Consider the following 14681-nt stretch of genomic DNA (forward strand, 5'->3'; position numbering starts at 1 on the left):
CACAGAGAAATACTACTAAATATTTTTGGCCATTAACTCATACCGTAAGATCAATGCTAATTAAACTTTGGGAAAAAGAATGAAGCTTTCATGAGTCTTTCTGGTAGAAGATTTTGTTGATTATAGATATTGCATAACGTTCATCTGAAATAAACAAATTTACAGCTAGATTCTGGATGTTGGTCATTAGAATTTGCCAAAAAACTAGAAAATCAAATTTCCACAAGCACAAAGTTCTCTGCATCTCTTGTGGTAAGCTGCTTCCATATGACAAATACCAAGAACCTTCCTACTACTACAATCTACACCATAAAAAGCAACTAACAAAAAACAAATGTCCTATAAACGAACCCTCTTTTATTCTTCTGATTATGCCAAACATTGCCACAAACTCATTACCAACAACAACAAGCCCAGTAGAATCCCACCATGTGGGGTCTGGAGAGGGTAGAGTGTACGCAGACCTAACCCCCACCTTGAAAGGTAGGACGATTGTTTCCGAAAGACCTTCGGCTCAAGAGAGGAAAACAAGACAAAAGGTCAGATAGGGCCAAGCATATCAAAAACAATATGAAAACAAGGAATAACAAAAGTGAGAAAGTAATGGTAGAACAGTCCGGAAAGAAAAGAGCATTAACTACTATAGATAAATAAGATAATCAAAGTACAAAGGCCCAACAAATATAAGTAGAAATCAAATGGCAAGAAACGAATGAGCAAAACTACAACTACTATGGTGAAAGGATAAGCAACCTAGCCTTCTATCCTAATCTGAGTCCTCCACAACCTCCTATCTAAGGTCATGTCCTCGATAAGCTGAAACTGTGTCATATCATGTCTAATCACCTCTCCCCAATACTTCTGCGACCTCCCTTTACCTCTCCTGAAACCGTCCATAGCCAACCTCTCATACCTCTGCACTGGAGCATTTGTGCCTCTCCTCTTCACATGCCCAAACCATCTTAGCCTCGCTTCCCGCATCTTGTCCTCCACCGATGCCACTCCCACCTTGTCCCAGATATCTTCATTCCTAATTCTATCCCTCCTAGTGTGCCCACACATCCATCACAGCATTCGCATTTCCGTGACCTTCATCTTCGGAACGTGAAAGTTCTTAACTGGCCAACACTCCGCCCCGTACAATAAAGTCGGTCTAACCACCACTTTGTAAAACTTGCCTTTAAGTTTTGGTGGCACTTTCTTATCACACAGCACTCCGGAGGCGAGCCTCCATTTCATCCACCCTGCACCAATACGATGTGAAACATCATCGTCGATATTCCCATCTCTCTGTATAATAGACCCAAGATACTTGAAACTTCCTTTCTTTTGGATGGCCTGGGTACCAAGCCTCACTTCCTCATCAGCCTCATGCGGTACGCCACTGAACCTGCACTCCAAGTATTCTGTCTTGGTCCTACTCAATTTAAATCCTTTAGACTCCAACGTCTGTCTCCAGCCCTCCAGCTTATCATTAACTCCGCGGCGAGTCTCGACAATCAAGACTATGTCATCTACGAACAACATACACCAAGGCACCTCACCTTGTATTTGTCGCGTCAATTCATCCATCACCAAGGCGAATAGAAACGGGCTAAGAGTTGATCCCTGATGCAACCCCATCAGAACAGGGAAGTGCTTCGAGTCTCCTCCATCCGTCCTTACCCTGGTCTTAGCTCCCTCATACATGTCCTTTATCGCTCTAATGTACACCACAGATACACCTTTATCCTCCAAGCATCTCCATAGGACCTCCAAAAATGGAAAAGATAAAAACCATGTAGAAAAAGTATGCCATCTTTTTTCTCTTTAAAATTAGTGGGTGGTTATAAGACTAAAACAATGAATGAAAAGGAAAAAAAAAATAGTAGCACAAGCTTTACATGAAAAGTCTTCCTTCCCTGTGCTTGGAAACAAAAAACTATGCATTGCTAACAAAAATCCATCAGTTTATGGAAGGCCAAAAAGCAGATGAAGATAAAAAAAAAATCACCACAAAATAGAGGGCTAACAGACCTCTTATAGAAAATGCCATTATTTTAAATATCTTTTTCCTCTTTATTCTAACCTATTCATCAAATTAAAGAAATCATTGTTCTTTGTGATGTCAAAGTCTCCCTTATAATCTTTGGTAGTTCTGGCAATATGCATGAATATTGTAGTGCTTCTAATATGTAAGTCATGTTCAAAAAAAGAATTCTTTTTTCATAGACAGAGAGAAGGTAAAATATACCGTCGCAGCACTACCCATATCAGCCAACTCAGCCGGCAATTCCATTCCTTATTGGACTATATATCTTGTTAGAAAGTTCTCAAAAGCTCGCCTTCTAGATCTCTCACTTTCCACCACTGATTGAAGCTCCTACATCTTCAACTTCATCTCCTCCATTTTATGATCTCAATTAGCTTGTGTTGAAGATACACCATTAAATTGATAGGTTGTTTGGCCAAACACTTGAGTAGGTGTCGGCCCATAACCGACTCCTGGAACCCGACCAGCGTGCTCCTTTCCTAACATTTGTCCAAGTGAATCAAATTCTGAAATTTTCTTTGACACGCTATCCTGACTTTCAATCCTCTCTATTTGCTCCTATATAAATTTAGTATCAACCATTAAATAAGAATTTTTATTTTAGGCATATAAAGAAAATTTATCAATTATTACTTACACCAATAAGCTTGGCTGCTTCAATTATATATGTCGAGTCTTTCCGTTTGTGAGTCAAGGGCCACAACCCTCCTCTACTCATTGGTCTCCCACGTTTACGCTCCTACATTATTATGACCACAATCATATATTTAAAACTATAAGACCATGAAAAATTTGAAGAATAGGAAACAAATAACTTGAGCTTTTTAATTGACAAACCTCTTCAGCTTTTCTCCTAGGTAAGCTTTTTGAACCATTAGTGTGTGTGTAAGTTTGCTTCCGTCGATTTTCAGCATTCTGCTTGCACATCTTCTGCACTTGCATTAACCAAGAATTAATAAAAGTCATAGTTGAATTTTCTTTAAAATAGTAAACAGACTTTAAAAACCAGTTGCTAAGGTATATAATAAAGACTAGAAAACAACAAGCATCAGAGAAAATAATGTTCTCTTCTAACAATAGGTAACTAAAACAGTTTAAATCAGAGATATGTTCTCTTCTAACAATAGTGTTCTATTTATAAGCTGAAGTAAATAAATTAGCTAATCCAGGTAATTGAGGGGGAACTCAGCTCTATTTGGCTCTTAAAACCATTTGCAGAGCTCTATTGGTTTGAGATTTGAAGCTTAAAGAACCCACCAAATAATATGTTACATGTGTTTTCTTATCCTTGCAGTATTAAAGAAACCATGTCCACTGGTCAAGATCAATTCCACCTGGACGTCTTGCAACATTTTCCTTAAAAGTCATTGACTCTTTATAAAAGCGATGATAGAGAGACATCTAGTATTTATCCATGTCTTTCCAATACTCTTCATCATATAGTCTCTTAATCGACCATCCTCCACAAGAATCTTCTTCTGCATAAGACAAGATATCATTAAACAAGTCAGACATCTATCTTCATGTTTGGGTGCTCCTTGATTTCTCATGTATCTCTGTAACATTGTATTTATCTTTAATTGGCGTACTTATTTACAATGTTGTTCATAGATAATTGAGAAGGTCATCCACACTATTTTTCAGAAAAAACTTGAAAACACATTTTAAGAAATCATGATCCCAACTCAGACTAATAAATAACAATACCTTAAGAATCCAGGTTTTGAACTATAGACATGTACCTTAAATAATTCCTAACAGGTTACTCTTTAAGTCATACCATGATATCAATAAAACAATAATACTAAAAGATTCAATGTCACTTTAGAACATAAGCTTGTGGTCACATGTTAAGCTTATGAAGTCACATCTGACTCAAACTACCTCGGCCAACCCAAACAGATCCTACACTACATGAATGAACACTTGGCCAAGCTCATTGCACGGGATGATAATTCTTTTACTCGTAGGAAGTGACCAAATATCTCACACCTTCAGTCTTCCTTCTGTAATGGTACCACCCTTATCTAGAACAAAAATTGTCATATTTTAAATAATAACGTTGTCAAGCAAATCAAAAGTACAAGAGTAATAATGATGCTTACCAATAAGACTGACAATCCAATAGCTCTTCTTCTTACTTACAGTAGTCTCACTAGAAGTAGGAGGGACATCATCATCATCCGATGAATCAGATTCAGATGAAGCATACTCAGGCCCATGTGTCGGTGGCATGCTAACATGATCACTACCATTAGACGAAGTTTGTGATGCAGAACCAGCTTCAGGTGGTGCAACCTTAAAGCGTTTACACCTAACCTCATGAGAATTTGCAGAAGTGATCTATGTATCAAGTGGTGTAGCCTTGAACCTTCTTGGCCTAGCCATTGCTGCAAATATAGGAAGAAAGTTAGTAACACATAATTTTAGCAACAACCAATTCAATCGCATGTATGAAAATACTCAAAATGTTACTACATTATCTCGCTGTGGCTACTTTTTATTTCTATCAGATCCTTTTATTTTTACCAAATGTTGAAGTTGCATCTTATCTACGGTGAGGACTTACGTCCTTCCGCATAGTTAACAATTACACCTCTTAGAATCTACAATGCCTAGTGTGAAATGTGGAGTTCTGCATAATGTAAAGATTTGGTGCTATGCTACATTGAACTTAGATATACTCTTTAGTTTCCAGTTGTATCACCTGTAGGTTCAAATTCTAAGAAGCAACTATTATTTAAGCTTATATAAGTAGCTGATGAATGAAATTAATAATTCCACCACTCTTAACAGGCTCATGCTATTCATGGGAACAAATGGGCATCAATTGCAACCCTAACTACAAAATCATACATACAGAAGAGGAACAATCTAAGAAAAAGTAACATTATGGCCGACGATGCTCTCCAACACCGAAGAGTTTCCGGAACGCCACGAAAACACCATAATTCAAGAAAATCATTTCAAAAGACAGGGAATCAACGCAAAATTAACCATCAACACAAATAACCTCAAAATTGTTAATTAATAATTCTTCACATAGCAACAAGTAAAATCACGAACGAGCCGGAAAACAATAAAAATAGAACAATTAGAACCCTAAAAATCACAGAGATTGAAATTTCCAGAAGAAAAACATTTTTATACCAAAATTTCCTTGACAGCTATCTTAATTTAAAGTTTTCTACAGTAAAATCACCAATCGATTGTTGATAGAAAATAATTTTCTACCAATTTTACCAACTTAGTCCCAATTTGGCCAATAGAACTAAAATTAGAACATGAATCGGGTGAAATCAGTACATAGAACTTCATGCATGAACCCTAGATTAGGGAAAACAATCAAAATTAGAACTAAAATTAGAACAATCAAAATTAGAACTAAAATTAGAACAATCAAAATTAGAACTAAAATTAGAACATAAGGGAAAACAATCAAAATTAGAACATTAAAACCCTAGAAAACAAGTTAGCAGCAAGAATCGATCAAAATTTTGAGAAACAATATACCTAAACAATCAAAATTAGGGAAAACAATCAAAATTTTGAGAAACAATATACCTAAACAATCAAAATTAAGGAAAACAATCAAAATTTTGTGAAACAATATACCTAAACAATTTCACACGAGTTAGGAGCAAGTATTGTTCAAATGCAAACTGATTTCGATTTGAGAAACAAACTTACATTTCAGATTTGAGATTTATGTAGTGCACGACCACGAGAATGGGTAGCCTTTCACTTGAAATGATACGTACTGTTCGTGTTACATGCCCAAATTAACATCTTCCGATACAATTACAAACAGCTCACTTTGTTTCGTTCCAAAAGCTATTTTTTGCAAAATTTACTTGTCCTCTCCGAAAGGTTTTATGAAATTATCTATAATTAATAGCTATTATTTGTGATCTATAGTTTTCTAATACCTAAAACAAAAATGTATTCATTTTAATTACCCATAATTATTGCTAGTTGCCAGAATCAAAATTGTTGAATTTTATGATCTCCTCATTTAAAAATTTATGTTATAAGACAAATGTGTTTTTATTATAATTAATTATATCTTAAACTGGATGACAGGATTTTGAGCCATCGGCCATAACACCCAGAGGTTTAGCGCCACATCGTTTGTTTTCAAATGGCGATTACAAGAGACAGAAGGTGGAGCCACCTGCAGGTCCAAGGAAGAACTTGCAACTTGCTGTCATGGAGTCTGGCTTGCAGATTGATGGTCCTTCCTTGGACACTATTTTAGTCAATTATATAGACACACTTACCCAACGAGTCAATTTTCGTTTAGGTAAATAATTTTTCTTATTGCCTGCACTCTTTGCCACCAATTACCCACTCAATGAGATGACTAAATCAACTCTTTTCGTCTTATTTTTCTCAGGTTATCCGGTGAACATATGCTATGAGCACTATGCAACCTTAGCACCACTTTTGCAATTTCACCTAAATAATTGTGGTGATCCTTTCATCCAAAACACTGTGGATTTCCATTCAAAAGACTTCGAAATGGCTGTTTTAGATTGGTTTGCACAACTATGGGAAATTGAAAAGGATCAATATTGGGGTTATGTTACAAATGGAGGCACTGAAGGCAATCTCCATGGCATTTTGTTAGGGTAAGTTTTAGTTCTATATTGTTTGACTAAACAAAAATTCTGAGAAGTTGCTATGACAAAGAAGTATAATAAAATAAATTATATTGTTTCAGTACTCTTAAATATCTTAATATTATTTATGCATGAGAGAGCTACTTCCTGATTATATGCGTCAAAACTCTCACTACTAAGTCCCTAAAGCTGCAAAAATGTACAGAATGGACTTGGAAACGATCAGTACATCAATAAGTGGGGAGATGGATTATTCAGATCTAAGAAAAAAGTTACTGCAAAATAAGGACAAGCCTGCAATTATAAATGTGACAATCGGTATATGCTAATTTACTCCAACCTCCACCCTTTTCTTTTTCATTCTTTTTTCTGTTATGTACTTAGTCCTCTTACAACTTTTCCCTCATTGGTTTAGGAACTACCTTCAAAGGAGCTGTTGATGATGTTGATATTATTCTTCAAACACTCAAAGATTGTGGCTATTCACATGATAAGTTTTACATCCATTGTGATGCAGCACTATGTGGGCTTATGTTCCCCTTTATAAACAACGTGAGTTTCGTTTCTCACTAAACTAATTCTAACAAACTCTTGGTTAATTTTCAGAACGACATTCTAATAATTTTTTATTTAATTTGAACAGATGATTAGTTTCAAGAAGCCAATTGGAAGTGTTACAATTTCTGGTCACAAGTTCTTAGGATGCCCAATACCTTGTGGTTTCCAAATAACAAGAAAAAGCTACATCAATAATCTCTCGAGAAATGTGGAGTACATTGCTTCTGTGGATGCCACTATTTCTGGTAGTCGTAATGGTTTAGCTCCAATTTTCTTATGGTATAGTTTGAGCGCTAAAGGTCAAATTGGCCTGCAAAAAGATGCCTCGATAATGCCAGATATTTGAAAGACCGTCTACAGCAAGCAGGGATAAGTGTCATGCTAAATGAGCTTAGCATCATAGTTGTACTTGAAAGGCCTCGTGACCATGAATTTGTCCGTCGTTGGCAACTTTCATGCGTCAAAGATATGACACATATTATTGTTATGCCAGGCATCACCCGAGAAACGCTTGATGATTTCATCACTGATCTAGTGCAACAAAGAAAACTGTGGTACCAATACGGGAAAGCCGAGCCTCCTTGTATTGCAGATGATATTGGTGCTCAAAATTGTGCATGCACTTATCATAAGATTGACTACATTAGTCCTTAGAAGGCAAAGAAGACAAGAGAGATCCCATTTATTAATTCTTTATGACTTCATTTGTATTTCCCATATTGAAAGTGAATTGTATACCTGATTGTACTACCGGACAAGATAAAAGAAACATTTTTTGATTAAAAAAATTTCACTCTTTTATGATCTTTCTGTAGCACTAACTTACTGTTAATTTGTGATTAAAATAGATTATACATTATGGGAACTGAGGTGCACATACATACATATGTACATGCATACGTACACACGTATAATAAAAAAAAAAAACACAAATAAGTTGTTTGTTCTTGTTATGAAGGAATGCAATGAAAAGTTGAAGTATCGAAAACATTTAATACTAGTGAGAAGCAAAGTTCGTTGAGCCGTTTGAATAACTACATCGAGATTACGGCCGGCCAATGCCCATGAAGAAAGACTAGACATTTATTTAGCGCTCTTAATGAAGAGAATTATTATGAATTGTCAGAATACATGAGTAACTTCTTAAATTTGACAATAAATTTTACCTAAATACTCAAATTATAATTTTTTTCGATTGAACATTTGAACACATGATAAAATATTTCTATTAGAAAGTTCCGGCACAAATTTTGGAAAAACTTTTATCTGTGTTATCACACACACCCCCCCCCCCCCCCAATATATTTATTTGGTATGATAATGACATGAGTTAAGCTTAAATGAAGTAGTGATGATTCATCTAGTTTATCCCAAATTGTTCAAACTGAGGCGTGGTTATTATTGTTTTTTTTTTTCTCGCTCTCCAATTGGAAAAAGGACCCAAACTCATGTTAAACTATGGATACAAAATGATCTATTGTGCGTAACAGGATGAGGCTCCACTATTTCTAGTGGCTAATTTAGTTCAAAATCACTCCAAGAAGATAAAAACACTTACACATTTTGTTTGAAGTTAGGTTTGGTAGTTCAAATCTAAGACATACGGATTTGAAATTTGGGACTGCCAGGCTAGACCAAGATTCTGAAGTTTGTTTGCTTCCAAATTGTCTAAAACTTGTAACTTGAGGTCTCAATTTTTTCACTCAGTCGTAGGTCTGAAGTCGATTTTTGAAATTGTTATACTTACAAAGATTTATAAATTTAGGCTATGCCTTAAATAGAGGTATTAAAATTGGCTATCTGTACACTTGAGTCGTATCTGACTTACCATTGACATATGGTCTTGTGTCTAATTGGTTATTGGTATGACTAATAATTTCAGATTTTTGGATATAAGTCCCAAATCTGAAATTCGAAACTTTTAAAATTTAAATGTAAAAGCACCGAACAAAAGATTGAAGAAATTCAGATTTCAATTTTGCCTAATCTATGCCCTGCGACAACAAAAAAAAAAAAAAAATCATTATTCATAATGTTATTAGTACCACATTTATATGAGTAACATTTTTAAATGATAATTCGTGTGAACAGGGTTATAAAAAGACCAATTCAAAGGTTGACTCGTGTATATGTTTTCTCCGCTGACCAATTCTCGAATCATTAGTTAACTTACTTTGGTTTTCTTTTTTTTTTAAATATTATTTGACATTGGGTGGTGCATATATGTTTGGTGAGTGAGAGAGTGAAGTAGATTCCACTTGTTTGGATTCAGTGAAAGCGAAGTGCAGCTACAATCCTTTACCTTTCTCTTTTGCCAGTTTGCAAATATTTGGTCAAACTATTGTTTGCCAAACTTTCAAAAGGAAACTTGCTGCGTCCAAACGCACACGCAAGAATACGTAATCGTACAAGTAATATAGTGATTTTAGAAATCGGATGTCGAACCCACAGGGAATTATGATTAACCGTCAACTGAATTAAATTATCCAAATTATCTATACAAGAGATGAAATTTGAAGATTGTGATTATAAACTAATTGAAGATAAAAGAGACAAATAGTGAACTTCAACAAAGAAAGAGCGGGTTTTTATATTATCAATGAGACGAATGTTCCAGGGTTGCGGTTAATTGGTTCACCAATCCCGTTGAGTTTTCGAACTATTTCCCTTTAATCTGAATTGTCGACGATTGCTAATTTACCGGATTATTAACTCTCATGGTATTCTCCCGAATTACTACTCGCCTATTCAAAACAGTTCGCCGCCTATATTCCTATGGAATTGACTTGTTAAGAACGCAATTCGTTTATGGTATTTAATTGAACGCGGCGCCTAGGTATATTCCTATCTTAGCCACAAATCCTAGCCCAACTGTAGGGATAATCAGATCACGCCCTCTTTAATCCTTCTCTAATCTAACAACATCTTTCCCAAGCATGTATATTAGATAGTCGATAGAACCTAACTGTTGGCCAAACAATCAAGCAATTATGAACAGAATTAAAGAAGCAATCAAACTCAACAACTCATATTAAGATAAGAAATAATCACCAAACATCAATAATCATGGTTTACCACAACCCTAGAACGAGAAGTTTAGCTCCACATAGACATGGAGGAAAAGCAACAAATCATTCAAAGAAAATATACAAACTAGTAATAAGGAGAAGAAAAGATAAAACCCAATAATCTCCGACCTCCACGGCGGCTCCTACTCTCTCTAGGTCAAAAGTCCTCTATTCTAATGTAAAAACGGCTATTTATAAGCTAGGGCAAATATGAGATAAGTGGGCCCAATCCCGAGCAACTTAGGAGAACTGACGCCTCTTGTGCTTTGGTCATGCGTCGCATGGCCATCGCATGACTATGTCTATGCATCCGCTGTGCTCCCCACAGCCAATGCATAACAGGTCTGAGAATCAGAAAGGGGTATTTTGTGCGTTGGGTGTGCGACAAACAACCAATGCATGAGACGCTTCAGTGGTCGTATTTTGCCTTCAAGTGTTGCAACCTCCTTCCGCTCACTCGTCCAACCCGCACTGCCTCAGAATTAGCCAGAATTGCTCGGATTACCCTTCATTGGTCCTTGTTGTACCCAAAAGACTTCAACGTGACCTTCTTTTCTTTTTCCTCTTCTTCAATTTTGCTCCAAATCTCTTCATCTTCACACTGTAGCATTTTCAACTTAAACCACCTAGATTCCACAATAAAGCACAAATTAGTCCCATATCACATAGTTAATAAATGTTAGGTGTATTTAATGCATTTAGCTCTAAAATACAGTATAAGTATGGGTAAAAGATGGCGGAAAAATGTATAAATACACCTAACATTAGAAACTTCTTCCACAAAATATATTGGTTCACAAGGATAAAAGTTTGCTACTATTACATTTTTCGACGGGGTGAAAAGCATTCTCGTATTCTAATTTCACTTAAAAAAATCAAATTCATCCTCCAACTCTAAATAATAAATATTCCCTTCCTCTTATCTCAATTAAGTTTTCTAAATGAATATTTTACCCTTAGGCTATCATACTATGTCTTTTTTTCTTTTTTTTCTTTTTTCTTTTTTACTTTTTCAAAGCATATTACTATTTCCCCTTTTGTCATTCTACGTATATGTAAGTATAGAGCAAATAAATCATGTTTTTGAAGTTTAGTATCTGAGCATAAGTAATGACATTGACTAATGAATGAACAGATTAAAAATAAATTAATCGTGCGTGTTAAAAACTTTGTTCTTAGAATAAATGTACATAGTTGTCTATAAAAAATATCATATTTCTGACGCAAGATGTCGATGAAAGTTAGAAATAACAAAATAATCACTGTTACCTCCTCCGTCCAGCCATTTAGTCAGCAAAGCCCATTCTTTTTTATGCAAGGCACATAGAAAACTAACATTTTATAATTGGTTGTAGTTAGACACAATGGCTACTACAAGAAGCGGTATAATTCTTAAGAAAGAATGAATTGTTTATGCACTCGAGTTTTGGCACTAGCCTTTGCACACGTTTATTTGGATTAGGCTTCTCATTAATCTCATCCACCCCCATTGATAATTAATAGAATAATGTGTGGCAAATTAAGTTGAGCAGTCACTTTCTAAAACGGGGTCAAACCACAAGGGCAAGTCCATTTGCAATAAACTTAATGAAACTTTAGAAAGGCAAGTGGGATACATTGAAGAAACTAACAGGAAAAAGAGGGGAAAAAAGAAGGAAAAGAGAAAAGTAAAAAAAAAATTAATAGATGGTTGGTGCACAACCTTGATCTTTTAGACATATATAAGTACCCCAAGATATATGAACAAAATTCAGTCAGCAGTTTGTTTTCCATACTTAGCAAACAAAAACCTTAATTTGTGCTTCACAAGAATGGGTAGCCTCTCACTTGAAATGGTACGTACTGTTCCTGTTAACATCTTCACTGTCTCCTTTTCACCATTACAAACAATTCACTTTGTTTAGTTCCAAAAGCTATTTTTTGCAAAATTTAGATAATTATATCTTCTAATTAATATAGGAATTCTGCAATTGAGATAGCTATTATTTGTGATCCATAGTCTTCTGACACCTAAAGGAAACAATATACTACTATTGATCATTACATCTTTTGACTTCATAGTAACTGCTTGATGTGAGAATCAAAATTGTTCAATTGTATGATCATCTTATTTAAAAATTTACGTCGATAGACATGATATCTTTTTACTTAATTATATCTTAAATTGGATTGTGATACTTGACAGGAATTTGAACCATCAGCCATAACACCCAGAGGTTTAGCGCCACACCGTTTATTTCCGAATAGCGATTACAAGAGACAGAAGGTGGCACCGCCACCTGCAGGACCAAGGAAGAACTTGCAACTTGCAGTCATGGAACCTGACTTGAGGAATGATGGTCCCTCCTTGGACACTATCTTAGTTAATTATTTGGACACACTTACCCAACGAGACAATTTTCATTTAGGTAATTATTACTGTATTATTTTTATTGCCTTCACTCTTAGCTACCAATTACCCACTCAATGAAACTAAATTAACTCTTTTCTTGTTCTTATTAGGTTATCCAGTGAACATTTGCTATGAACACTATGCAACTTTAGCACCACTTTTGCAATTTCACCTCAACAATTGTGGTGATCCTTTCATTCAGAACACTGTGGATTTCCATTCAAAAGACTTCGAAATGGCTGTTTTGGATTGGTTTGCCCAATTATGGGAAATCGAAAAGGATCAATATTGGGGTTATGTACAAATGGTGGCACTGAAGGCAATCTCCATGGTATTCTGAATGGGTAAGTTTGACAAATCAAAAGATCTAAGAAATTGTTATGACAAAGAAAGTGTAATAAAATAAATTATACTATTGTTTCAATGCTCTTAAATTTCTTAATATCACTTATGCAGGAGAGAGCTACTTCCTGATGGAATATTATATGCGTCAAAAGACTCTCACTACTCAGTCCCCAAAGCTGCAAGAATGTATAGAATGGATTTGGAAACGATCAACACATCAATAAATGGGGAGATGGATTATTCAGATTTAAGAGCAAAAGTTGCTTCAAAATAAGGACAAACCAGCAATTATAAATGTCACCATTGGTATATATTTATTCCAACCTCTATCCTTTTTTCTTTCTTTCTTTCTTTTATGTACTTAGTCCTCGCACAACATTTCTCTAATTAATTATGGTCCTTTTAAATGTAGGAACTACCTTCAAAGGAGCTGTTGACGATGTTGATATTATTCTTCAAACACTCAAAGATTGTGGCTATTCACGTGATAAGTTTTACATCCATTGTGATGCAGCACTATGTGGGCTTATGTTCCCCTTTATAAACAACGTGAGTTTCGCTTCATACTCCTAACAAAATATTGAGTAATCCGCGGAGCGATATTCTAATTAATTATTCTTTATGCAATTTGAACAGATGATTAGTTTCAAGAAACCAATTGGAAGTGTCACAATTTCCGGTCATAAGTTCTTGGGATGTCCTATGCCTTGTGGTGTCCAAATAACAAGAAAAAGCTACATCAACAATCTCTCAAGAAATGTGGAGTACATTGCTTCAGTCGATGCCACTATTTCTGGTAGTCGTAACGGTTTAACACCAATTTTCTTATGGTATAGTTTGAGCGCTAAAGGTAAAATTGGCCTTCAAAATGATGTTAAAAGATGCATCGACAATGCCAAACATTTAAAAGATCGTCTTCAACAAGTAGGGATAAGTGCCATGGTAAATGAGCTTAGCATCATAGTTGTACTTGAAAGGCCACGTGACCATGAATTTGTCCGTCGTTGGCAACTTTCATGCGTCAAAGATATGGCACATGTTATTGTTATGCCAGGCATCACCCGAGAAATGCTTGACAATTTCATCACTGAACTAGTGCAACAAAGAAAAGTGTGGTACCAAGACGGAAGAGCCGAGCCTCCTTGTGTTGCAGAAGATATTGGTGCTCAAAATTGTGCATGCTCTTATCATAAGATTGATTGAATTATTGCTTACAAGGGAAGCAGTTACATATAAAGCTCTAATTTAATTTGTTGCTATCAATATGTCTTCCATAGAGACGGCATTTTGTAACTCTTTATTACTTCATTCTTTTATTACCACATTCAAATTGAATTGTATATTTTAGTACTGTACTGGACAACAAAACCGAAACATGGTTTAATAAATTCTGATAACAATCTTTTATTATCTTCGTGTAACATCAATTTACTGTAAATTATAAATCTAAATAAGACCATGAAGGGGAACTGAGATGTACATGCATACATATAAATACATACATCCGATCCACCCGTGTACATCCGAACTTTACAGGAATTATCATTAAGTCTCCGAAGACAACCGGAGACATCATCCATTTTACGACTTTACCCTAAACTTTACAGGAATCTTCATCAAGTCTCCGAAGACAACCGGAGACATCATTCACTTTACTTTAACGA

General features: G+C 35.4%; 2 pseudogenes; both read left to right on the forward strand.

The window, feature by feature from the left end:
- Nucleotides 1–5761: 5761 nt before the first annotated feature.
- LOC132638307 (histidine decarboxylase-like) lies at nt 5762–7956 on the forward strand (annotated as a pseudogene).
- A 3781-nt stretch (nt 7957–11737) lies between these two features.
- Nucleotides 11738–14417, forward strand: LOC132638308 (histidine decarboxylase-like; annotated as a pseudogene).
- The last annotated feature ends 264 nt before the right edge of the window (nt 14418–14681 follow it).

Source organism: Lycium barbarum, chromosome 4, assembly GCF_019175385.1.
Source record: "Lycium barbarum isolate Lr01 chromosome 4, ASM1917538v2, whole genome shotgun sequence".
NCBI classification, from domain to species: Eukaryota; Viridiplantae; Streptophyta; class Magnoliopsida; order Solanales; family Solanaceae; genus Lycium; species Lycium barbarum.